We start from the raw sequence: 10630 nt of genomic DNA, 5'->3' as shown, positions 1-10630 counted from the left end.
TCCTTCTCTCACCCCAACCGGTCGCAGCAGATGGCCCCGCCCCTCCCTGAGCCTGGTTCTGCCGGAGGTTTCTTCCTGTTAAAAGGGAGTTTTTCCTTCCCACTGTCGCCAAAGTGCTTGCTCATAGAGGATCATATGATTGTTGGGTTTTTCTCTGTATGTATTATTGTACGATCTACTGTACAATATAAATAGAATAGAATAGAATAGAATTCAACTTTATTGTCATTGCACATGCACAGGTACAGGGCAACGAAATTCAGCGCCCTGAGGCAACTGTTGTTGTTATTTGGTGCTGTATAAATAAAATTGAATTGAATTAAAAAATATAATCACCTTCTGTTGGACTACAAAATAGACTCAAATGAAAAAAAAAAAACACCTAAAAACTGCTTAAAACTATAACGGTGTGAATGGGACATTTTAGGCTTTTTTTAAAGCAGCTTTTTTTTTCATATAGCAATGATTCAGATTCATTTTCTCTTAAATTATAAAATCCTGTTTGTGGAGTGAAGACGAAAATGTGAAAAGATGTGAGAGATGCTGTGAACTTGCTGTTAAGCTTCTCCATGTTTAGTGGAGCACAGTCAGGTTGTATTTTTAAAAAATCTTTTGGAACCCACGGTGTGACATATCAGTAAATGTCTACAAACTTACCAACCCGTGCTGCTACTTTCCCTCCTTGTTAGATACAGCATGTAGCATAGAGCACAGTCTGATTGTGTATTTCTGAGGAAATGCATCAGTGGCTGGGCAGTAAGTTAGATGTGAAGATGAGAATAACTCTGTTCAGCCTCTTAAATCATATTTTTCATTGGTGCCTGTACGAGTATTTGCCCTTATTTAGAGCTGCTACATTGATCACATTATAAGATGAAGGACCACGTTGAACACTTCATGGTCCCTCTGTATCAGTTTGCTTTGCAGACTAAGAAACATTAGGAGAAGCTCGTCCTCACTGCTTGGCCTTAATCTTTACTACATCTCCTTTAGTGTAGGTAATTAAAGTTTCTGCTGCTGAAGCATTTTTGTGTTTGTTAAACAACAGTTACTTTTTTCTCTTGTGATGCTGTAAAAGGATTCCGACACAAAACTCGTGTTTCCGTTTTGTTTGATGTTATTGCACACACAGTTAGATTTTCCTCCTGGCTCAACAGCAGCTGCACATTCGTTCTCCTTCCCTCTGGTCTCAAACGTCACTGAAAAAGGGAAATCCTCATCAGCACAATCACATCCACCTGTCGCTCCAGCCTTCCTGGCACCACCCCCTGAGCTCACTGCACCACCCCTTCCCTGCAGCTGAGCCAGGGACCACACCTCCGCACAGATGTAAAATAGTTTCTACTCATATGAGAAAACACTTCTCGTATAGAAAAGGATTCAAAGTGATGTTTTGAGTATTACAAACTTCTTGGAATATGGAACATCTAGAGCCTGGTTAATAGCTTCTTTAAATGGTGTTCTTCATACATTTCTGGCCAAGGCTCGATATTAAAGGTGTATTGGAGCAGCTGTCCTCATTTACATTTGTTATCCATATCATGCACCAAAAAATGATGCACAAATTAGCCCCGAAGCCAGTGAAGCATGCTCGCTATGATATAAGAAAATTGGCTGCTCAGAACATATTCACTGATTTCAAGCAACTGCACAAACATATTCTCAAGCTGGGAGAGCTCTCCATCTTAAATGTCACACTAGAGTAATCAGTTTTCAGGGCTTTCTGATTATGTTTACTGAGAATGTGTTGCACAGCAAAAGTACATGAAACTAGTATTTAACAACAGTATAAGGGAAGGAAAACATGAAGATGTTTTCAGACACTTACAGCTCTGCACAGATTTGCACATAGACTCTATGCAAAGAAGCCAAAGTAATAAATTCATTCTGAAATAGAAATGCATCCATACTTCATTTGAAGAGGAGCCTCGGGGTAAGTGTTTGTAGACTTTTCTCTGCTTAACTTTCCAGAAACACATTTCAAAGGTTCTGCTTCACTCATAAATCAAAGAGGTTACAGTCAGGACACCTGTCTCAGGTCTGACAAATTAAAGACAATGTGGAAGTGCCAAACACTGCAGGACCTCCAGAGTCTCCTGAGGCTGGCTTCAAACGCAGGTCATCCCCCAAACACAACCATGTTAAAATGAACCAATTCATCCATGAATATAACATGTCCAAGTTTTTACCTCTATAGCTAATGTCTCTCTTCTTCAGCACATGCATGATGGGGTTTAGGTTTCATCAAGACTGGGTGTAGCTGGGCAGCTGTGCCAGCAGCTGTGTGCTTGGCTTCACCTCTGCTAGCTGGAGTCAGTGAACTGGACCTTCCTGTTTATGGTAATTTTACATTTGGAGCAAAACATTTAAAGAGATAGCTTTGATTCACTGTCTTATCCAAGAGGTCTGCACTGCAGCTTTACTGAGTGTCATGCAAGTATATTAATATCACTGTGTTACTTTAGCAGATGTGTCTGTGTTTTGCACCTGTACAAAGTATGGATGCAGCTTGATAACCAACTGTGTTACCTTTGGTGTCCTTTGTACCAAAACAATGTGTTTGGTGTGTGTTTGTGGCAGACTGCAACCAACAAAGCGTCTAAGGATACAATTTGAAATGAGCCCTTTGTTACATGTGGACATAACACTAGTTTTTCATGCTTCAGTAATTCAATTCAATTTATAATGAGCCAAATCAAATCAACAGTCGCCTCAAGGCACTTTGCCAAAATAAAGACGGTACAATAATACAGAGAAAACCAAACGATAACACAATCCCTTATGAGCAAGCATGCACCAACAGTGGGACAGAAAAACTCTGTCTCTGATTCTACTTTTAAAACCCAAAGAACTACAAATAAACCTGCAGACTGAGGACGAAGGGCTCTGAGGCTTTTATGCTAAGACGTACTCTGACTATTCAAGACCTTAGATGTGGGGAGTATATAATCTCTCAAGCTCTTTGGAGGCAAAGACAGAGAGGCATGGATAAGAGATGATGAAGAAGGGATAGTGGACATGATGGATGCTGAGAGCAGAGCTACAGGCAGGAGGAAAAGAGGAAGACCAAAGATAAGGCTGGTGTGACAGCTGAGGATGCTAGCTTTAGCTCAGCGTTACATGTATCAGTGTGTGTGAAGCTAGATTTAAGAAATGCGTCTTTAAGGTAAAGTTATTAAGACATGTTTAGGGTCATCTTGTGCCAGCACAGAGTGTGACATCATCAGGTTGGTTGGTAGGTTACTAATGTGGTAGATTTATATTAGCTTATGTTAGCTTATGTTTGCTAACTAGTGACTGGAACAAAACTCAGAGGAAAGCAAGGGGACTAAAAACAATGTCCTGTGTCCACCTCAGCAGACAAGGAAATATCCGAGTTTGTGACTCCAGCCTATCTGTCTGCTAAACCACCTGTCCCCTGTCACAGGCTCTCCTCCACACTGTCCTCGCTTACAAAATGAGATATAGCGTCTGTCTTTTCAGATTATATTCTATCATTTATTTGATGCTGTCGAAAAAACAGTTTACGCATTAGAAGAAGCAAGAAAACAAACGACAAGGTGGTCAAATTAAACCTCAGACTGAACTACACTGCAGTATATGTCGTTATGGGGATAAGAAGAAAGTCTGCAGTCATGCCTAATGGCTGCATTGTAAAACCAGATTGCATGTTTTTAGTGAAAGGTTTCAACAACCGCTGGATGGATTGCCATGAAGTTTACACAAGTCTGAGCAACTCAGAAATGAATCATAATTACTTTGCTGTGTAACAAGAGGAACACACAGCCATACATCACAAGTCTAACTGTACAATATATCACACTTGTAGTGCAAAGTGGTGGAGCAAGGAAACAATCTCTGATATCATCGAGATTACTGCAACCATGCTTTCAAGTTATAAAGAGTTCCTCTAAGTTTGTGAATTCATCTCATGCAGACAGTAGGGAGTACATTCACTAGAAAAGGAAGTCATTTACAGCTGCAATGACAAAAGTCAGCAAGCTATAAAAAACTACGAATCTACAATTTGAAAACAGCACTCACTGAACTGAACCCTAATTCTGCATGTTAATGACTGTGGCAGTGATCATCGTTTTCTTTAATGTTCCGCAGGAAACAAACTGGAACGGCACAATGGCATCTGCTTTCTCCTGCACACACACCTACGCACATTAAGCTCTGAAGATGTCACGCTGTGCTTGTCTTTTCACATCGTAATGATCAACAGTGAGCAGGCATCAATAACAGCCGCACCACAAAGTATAACGCTGATGAAATGAGGAGCAGAGTGTTGTCACCTGTCACCTTAGGCAGAGAAAGTGTGTTCTCTGTTACTGACTGGAAACATTCAGGATGCATTTAGGGGCCCCCACTTCTCAGGAAACACAGCTGTGATTGTCTTGAAATGAGCAATTTACCAAAGAAAACTTTTTTTTAAAGAATATAATTCATTTGATGAATCAGAACACGTTATTAATCCCACAGGAAGTTATGTGGTCACAGTTGCTCTAAGACTGCAAGAACACTAACTAACTAAACTAAATTAAATAATATAATATATTTACTTAGAAAATATCACAAATGGCTCTAATTATAAATACCCCAGTATTACACAAAACTAAGTGTATATAGTTCACATGGTGGTGCTCCTTATCATATTGAAAATTAATAAAGCATAGATCTTACATAAAGGGTTATTCTATATCATTTATATGCAGAAAAATATGTTTTTACAAAAAAATCTGTGAATCTGTTCCATTTGTCACATTGTTAAATGTTATTGTATGTTATTTTAAACTGTGGCAAGCTGCGGGAACAAGAAACAACCCACTCTGAGGTTGAGCCTGCTATTCCACTGTGAGCAGAAAGGGGGAGCTCTTTCTTGAACAGCTGTGAGCTACTGTGCTTCAGAGGGTCAGTAAGCCCACACATGAACTCGCTCATGGTGTAACGTCTCTTTCTATCAGAACAGCAACCATCAGGGAATTTAACAGGAATAAGAGTTATGTAGAAATGCAAATACACAGTTTAAACCTCTGAACTGGCAACACATGTTCCCGAGCCATGATGGGAGATAACTAGCTGCTCAAGACACACCACATTATATTTATCGTAATATCAGCCAGCCTATATATTTTCTAATATATTTTACATATTTCTAAAGGGGACCTATTTGTTATTTTCTATCACAAAAGATTCCCAGTTCCATCTGGGAAGGAGGCACATCCCTTTGAGGTTAAAGGTCACATATCATAAAAAATCTAAGATGCAGGTCAGCCTGCATTGATGGCCCCTAATGAATCTCACAGTAGTTTACTTTTAGTCACAGCATTGAACCTGTTGCTGGACATGAATATTTTAATGTGTTGTATATTTCTCAACAAAACATTTCTAACATTATTTTCTGTCCCTGAATGTGACTTTGCATCAGTCTGCCCTCGTGCTTATTAAAAGGCAAATGGTCTGTATTTATATAGCGCTTTTACTAGTCCCTAAGGACCCCAAAGCGCTTTACATATCCAGTCATCCACCCATTCACACACAGGTGATGGCAAGCTACATTGTAGCCACAGCCACCCTGGGGCGCACTGACAGAGGCGAGGCTGCCGGACACTGGCGCCACCGGGCCCTCTGACCACCACCAGTAGGCAACGGGTGAAGTGTCTTGCCCAAGGACACAACAACCGAGACTGTCCGAGCCGGGGCTCGAACCGGCAACTTTCCGATTACAAGGCGAACTCTCAACTCTTGAGCCACAGTCGCCCCGTGGCGATTGTGGCTATCGTGGCTCGGGGCATGGAAGAAGCCTCCATTTAAAAGTTGGAGTGGTGGTGGAGGACTACGTCATCTTGGCTTTAATAATAGACACGGACATTTGAGTCATACGTGCTCTTTTCACATATCATTTTAAGTATGTTATCCATTACAAATATGTTGGTTGGTTAGAATTAGGCATTAAAGTACTAGGATCTGTTTGAGCATTAAAAACTACTCAGTTAACCTCAGAAAAACAATTCAGTGTTTTCATGTCCAAACTTTGCTTTCCTCGTTGCCATAGCAACACCTCCCTGTTTTTTCTCCTGACACAAAATATATTTTCTGTTTACATGAATTATTTACAAATGTTCACACTGACATGAAAAAAGGTAACAATGCATGTCCATGAACATGAAAAAACAGGTTCGCTTATGTCACGAGTAACTGTTGGCTGGGCTGTTTGGCAACAGAGGATCTCCACCAGCTGATGATGCAGGCAGATTTAAAGGGAGGCGAGGAGGACAGAGGACCACGAGGAGACGGTGGGTGTCAGAGCTGGAGATAAGTAGGAGTATTAACAGCCTGTTCTACCTTTCATCATGAGGGATGTGAGGTCCTAACATACAGTAATATACTTTAATACAGCAGCAGATGAAATTTGCTTTCGGAGTATCGCTTTTAAGGGGAAATCTGCTCAGGCCATCCAAGTCTGCAAGTAAAGCTTGAGTATATCATTAAAACAGCTGGAACATTTTAATCACCATCCACTCTCCTGCAACAGATTCTTGTGTAATCTAATTACATAATAATTCTGTGGTATCGTGACAGAAAACTGCTTCATTGTGAATTAAACAGCCTGCACTGTTGTTTTACAGCAGGCTATGTTGTGCTGTGTTTCTGTGAGGAAACAGCTCTCGTGTACGGAGGCTACAACGAAACGTTGCTTACAATCCATTTGGATGTGTTATCAACTTTGATTTTACAGCGTTTTATCATTCTGCACCACGCTGATAAAACACATTACTGTTGTCAAAACTGACACAAAGCAGGCAGATTTACAGATTTGATCAAAATTTGATTTTGGCTTTAGGCACATCGGGACTTCAGTGAATGAAGAAATTATTATTCATGGACACCAAAGATGAAACCTTACACATCCATGGTTATATGCATGCGCTTAACTCATTACTGTGAGACTGCTTTTTACTTCTCACTTTAAAACTTCATGCAGAACACGCGTGTCACCAAATGTACATTTGAATAAACACCTTTGTTCATGTAGGCACAGTGATTTATATTATACTGTGTTTTCTAAAGTAAACTAAACTAATATTTGACAACAACTAAGAAAATATTTGTAAAGAACACGTTTAGCCTAATGTGAAGAATTAAGAAGGACACTTCTGTTTGCAAGATCATCAGAGTCAGACTCAGCCAGTGAACATTTAAATGAAATGTGTGTCTCACTTTCCTGCAGTCGCTGGATGAACTGGTGATGATTACGTCCTCGTGTTCACACAAAATTGATACTTCGTTTCAATTTCGGCTACAGGATCAAGTGAGAAGACAGATTTACACAGAGATTCCTGATGAATGATGCAGTGTAGAAAGTTCACATCAGAGCTTGGGTTGGCATCCCTTGCCTGGTCCTGAATCTTCTGCAGGAACCCAGAGTTCTTCTCTGTGAGGTTTGGTGATTCATCACTAGTTCCATTCAGCGATTTAGTCCATGGCAAGTTTAGTTTTCTCCAGACACCCTGATAGAAGTCTGATCCCCATGCTGTCTTCGTCATGGATTCCATGGCAAGAAACTCCTCCTACTTCAAACCTGTCACTGGACTGCATCTTTGATACGCTCTCATCCAAAGTGATCCAGGAATATGTGAAGTCAGCTCCCTTTTTAACAAACAGCCAACACGTCTTGATGAATTTCTTCCACACACTGATTGACTGACATTGTCAGCCTAGGCCTTGTTGTTGGGACTGATTACAGCAGGTGCTGCTAGCAGTTTTTCAAAACTTTGCCATCAGAAAAAAGGCTTGCTGATTTTGTAAGGTTTGAAATAATTTTGCCTGACAACTGTGAAGATCATGGCAGCATGCTTGGTTAGAAATGGTCTCTTGATGTCATTGTTTGTTTTGTTTTTTTAAATATAGGCGTTTTAATTTCATGTATTATGTGTTTTATTTATTTATTTATTTTTGCTGTTTACTGTTATTCTATTGTTTTTAACTTATTTTCTGTACAGCACTTTGATCCTGTGCTGGGTATTTTAAAGTGCTTTATAAATAAAAGTGGATTGGATATTCCTTGAACACCACTACACTCTCTCAAACACACTGCCTAAAAACACAACAACACCTCTCTTTATCATCATAACAGCAAGTGTTACTTGACCCTCATTTGAGGTGCATGAGGGTAAAGTTTTACTCAAACAACTGCTGGGGGATCCCATGATGCATTGAGTTTTTCCTTTCCAGTCACCTTTCTCACTCACGATGTGTTTATACACCACTCTGCATTGAATCATTAGTTACTGTTAATATGTGTCGCTCTTCCACAGTGTGCACCACATTAAATTTAGCTGGATGTATTAGTGTGCTGCCATTTTTGTGCATTGCACTGTAATATGGCCTCAATACAGCATCTCTACATCTGTTTAATAGAAAGTTAACATTATATTACCGTATACATAATGATTGTCAGGACCATCAAAACATGCAGAACATGAAGTTTCTTGCCTATAACTGACATTATGGCTGTTAACAGGCAAATTAATACCACTTGTCCTTTTCTCTTCTATATAAAAGTAAAAGTGTGATTCCAACTTTAAAACTCCAGGCTTACAAACCTATAACAAAGTCAGTTGTGTATGAAACTCCTACACACATAGATAAAAATTCACCCCACCACACCATCTCCTAAATCAGCTTGTATAATGTTTTCCAAGATGAACCATGTGTGAGAAGCAATAAAATGTACCAGCTCGTGCAGCAGTGAAACTGTCTTTGTTCTTCAGACTGTGGGGATAAACAAAAAGTATTTTACCAGCATAATATAATCTGCAGTATGAGCATTGCTTTAACAATATAACAGATAGCTTTAAGATGGCCTTAAGATGTTTATGATGATGTTAACTTTGTATTTCAGGGGCAGTTATAATTATTTTATACATATTGCATATCTGTGCTTATTTGAGTTGATGTTCAGGTTCATTAATGGTTTTGAGCTTCATCTAGTGAGAGTGTCTAGGTGATCCATGCTGAGGGAAAACTAGAACATAGAAGGAATTGCAATACATGCTTACAAAACACTTATATCAGTTTATTTTATTATCTTTTATATGTTCATATTCTTGTATTAAGGTTTTAGTAGAGGTTCTTGGTTAAAACATTTATTTAGTAGAAGACATACACATAGTCTTAGTGAGCTTCTGGTCTGGTAAAAGGTCAGAAGTGCAACAGGTGAATTGAGAAAGAGCATTTGAGGACGAGACACAGACAGTAGGTGAAGAGGTGACACAAAGAGCATGTGAGGTCAACACACACACACACACACACTTTAAATTAGATTTATTTAGAGGAAGAGGTTAGTTATGTTTGGCTGTAACTGCAAAATTGTCTTGGTAAAAGAGGAACCGTTTCTTGGTGTCTCGGCAAGAAAGAGGAACAAGACAAGAACTGAAAGGTAGACAGGAAGGGCTAGCCATGAAAATAGAAGATGATTTTCTAGGTGAAAAGTCAGGATGATGTTGATCTGATCTATGTATAAAATGTATCTGTGACGCATGAAGGGGCGTCAGTAAATAAACCCTGATGTTATAAAATAATTGTTTGTGCTTTAGTAAGTCGAAGATCAATTGCTGTGTTCAGTGATCTTCCCACATGTGAATTAAAATCTTCGTTTGACTTCACCCGGCCGGACCAGTGTGGTTATTTTTCGATCACCTCTTGTACCCTTTCTCAATTCTTGAATCTTAACATCTGGGGGCTTCGTCCGGTGGTTGAGTAAGGGAAAAAAGTGGAGGTGTGAGCGGTGGTCCGAGGTGGTCAGACGGGCAGACATGAATTCCAGTGGCCGAAGTGAGTGGGCATAAGCCGGCTTATCCAAAAGGTAAGGCACTACCTGTTGAATTATTTCCAAAGTGTGCCAAATTGGACATGATAAAATTTAAGTCTACTCACTGAAATTACTGGTGCATGTCTGTTTTGATTTTGATAAGAATCTGAGGATTTAAAGCAGTTGGACTGCTGGTAATGATTGAATGCGGTTGGACCGTTTAGTAGGTTAGGGAATTTGGTTATTTTTTGGTTATAAGGTTGGACCTGCTTCAGTCTTACACTTGGTTGGGTGTTTTACTGTTGTTCCAAAGTATTATAAATTACTCAAGAACGCCAGTTGGACTGGTAGGAAGCGCAGAGCCCGGAGGTTACGCTCCCTCCTTGTCGTGGACGCGCGACATTGACCTCTCGGCGAAGAGGGTTAGTTCAGTGTGGTTTAGCTGTGGGGTACAGGGCATCCCGGAATTAAGCTAGGAGATAGAGTCTCCTTACCGTTTGGAACGGTATCTGCGCTTTTTTGGGCAGCAAAGGTTGGACCTTGGGTGTTGGACACTTTTAAATTGAGTTAGGGAGTTTAGAGATGAGGCCAGAAACTGTTGGACAGATACTGGTTAATTGATCGTAAAAAACTCAGGGAGTTTATCGGTTAAACTGTTATGTTAAATTTGTCGAAATTTGATAGGTGTTAAAAGGTTTAAAATCTGTGCAGTTGTAAATATAAGACGTCTCTGTATTAAAAAAGATCTCTGTGGGTCGAGTCAGCAATGCACTGACTGCCTGCTGCTATTCTTAGATGAAGAGTGTGTGTGCA

Source organism: Mchenga conophoros, linkage group LG2, assembly GCF_057382185.1.
Source record: "Mchenga conophoros isolate Kocher_MC1m ecotype Shallow Benthic linkage group LG2, M_conophoros_male_GT1.1, whole genome shotgun sequence".
In the NCBI taxonomy this organism is placed as follows: Eukaryota; Metazoa; Chordata; class Actinopteri; order Cichliformes; family Cichlidae; genus Mchenga; species Mchenga conophoros.
Note: the sequence above shows the minus strand (reverse complement) of the source record.